The 871-nt window shown below is 48.6% G+C and overlaps 1 protein-coding gene across 1 annotated transcript in view; it reads right to left on the reverse strand.

Annotated features, from left to right (window-relative positions):
• The window catches only part of kcnj8 (potassium inwardly rectifying channel subfamily J member 8), an 11,149-nt gene that overhangs the window by 3,777 nt on the left and 6,501 nt on the right, over positions 1-871 (reverse strand). The window lies entirely within an intron of this gene.

An 871-nucleotide genomic window follows, 5' to 3' on the forward strand; every position in this document is an offset into this window, starting at 1 on the left:
GATCATGCAGCTAACAGGACCACACTGCTTACAGGACTACGCTGCTAACAGGACAATGCTGCTAACAGGACAACGCTGCTAACAGGACAATGCTGATAACAGGACCACACTGCTAACAGCATCATACTGCTAACAGAACCATGTTGCTAACAGGATCATGCTGCTAACAGGACCACACTGTTAACAGGTCTACACTGCTAACAGGACCATGCTGCTAATAGGACCATGTTGCTAACAGAACCGTGCTGCTAACAGGTCCACACTGCTCACAGGTCCACATTGCTAACAGAACCACACTGCTAACAGGTCAACACTGCTAACAGGTCCACACTGCTAACAGGATCATGCTGCTAACAGATCCACATTGCTAACAGGATCATGCTGCTAACAGGTCCACACTGCTAACAGAACCACAATGCTAACAGGACCATGCTGCTAACAGGTCCACACTACGAATAGGATCATGCTGCTAACAGATCCACACTGCTAATATAACCACACTGCTAACAGGATCATGCTGCTAACAGGACCACACTGTTAACAGATCCACACTGCTAACAGGATCATGCTGCTAACAGGTCCTCACTGCTAACAGGATCATGCAGCTAACAGGACCACACTGCTTACAGGACTACGCTGCTATCGGGACAATGCTGCTAACAGGACCACGCTGCTAACAGCATCATACTGCTAACAGAACCATGCTGCTAACAGGATCATGCTGCTAACAGGACCACACTGCTAACAGGTCTACACTGCTAACAGGTCTACACTGCTAACAGGACCATGCTGCTAACAGGACCATGTTGCTAACAGAACCGTGCTGCTAACAGGTCCACACTGCTAACAGAACCACACTGCTAACAGGTCC

This window comes from Nematolebias whitei, chromosome 22 (assembly GCF_014905685.2).
Source record: "Nematolebias whitei isolate Nwh7 chromosome 22, NemWhi1, whole genome shotgun sequence".
NCBI classification, from domain to species: Eukaryota; Metazoa; Chordata; class Actinopteri; order Cyprinodontiformes; family Rivulidae; genus Nematolebias; species Nematolebias whitei.